Below are 1016 nucleotides of genomic sequence, written 5' to 3' on the forward strand. Positions count from 1 at the left end.
ACTCTGTGATACTTCAGTGTATGTATATATTTGTATAATGATTAGATCAGGATAATTACCATATCCATAACTTTAAACATTTACCCTTTGTTGCTTGTAACATTCAAAATCATCTCTCCTTGCGATCTGGAAATATATACTACTTTGTTATTAGTTATAATAACCCTACTATGTAATAGAAGTCAAGAATTTATATTTTTTCCTGTTTAACTGTAACTTTGTACACATTTACCAACCTCTCCTGGAACCTCCTTCGTCTTATTCTGCCCAGCCTCTGGTAATCACTGTTTGACTGTCTACTTCCATGAATCGACTTCTTTGATTCCATATGTGGGCAAGATTATGTGGTGTCTGTCTTTCCAGGCACAGCTTATTTAATTATTATATTCTCCTTAGCATTTCATTCAGTTTTATGGCCAAATGTATTGTGTATGTGTTTGTATAAAAGCATTTTCTTTATCCATTTATCTGTAAATGGGAATTTAGACTGATTCTTCACGTTGGCTATTGTGAGTAGTGCTTCAATAAACATGGAAGTGCAGACCTCTCTTCAATGTACTGATCATTGCCTTACTTGAGTTACTAGTCATATGATACTTTTTAATTTTTTGAGAAAATATCCTGCTATTTTCTATAATGGTTGTACTAATTTAAAATCCATCAACAATATGTAAGAGTTTCCCTTCCTTTTTCTACATCCCAATCAGCAATTGTTACTTTTTGTGGTTTTGAAAATGGCCAGACGAGGTTGAATTGATATTTCATTGGGGTTTTGATTTGTATTTACCTGATGATTAGTCTAGTTGAGCATGTTTTAATAACTATTTGCTCTTTGTACGTCTCCTTTCAAAATCTATCTACCTTGTGTCTATTGCCATTTTCTAAAAAGGTTTTTGTTCTTTTTGACTATTGTTCTTTTTGACCATTCTGCATATTAATCCTTTATTTGATGCTTATTTTGCTAATACTTTCTCTCATTTTTCAGGTGGTATTTTTATTATACCAATTGTTTTCTG

This window comes from Nycticebus coucang, chromosome Y, assembly GCF_027406575.1.
Source record: "Nycticebus coucang isolate mNycCou1 chromosome Y, mNycCou1.pri, whole genome shotgun sequence".
In the NCBI taxonomy this organism is placed as follows: Eukaryota; Metazoa; Chordata; class Mammalia; order Primates; family Lorisidae; genus Nycticebus; species Nycticebus coucang.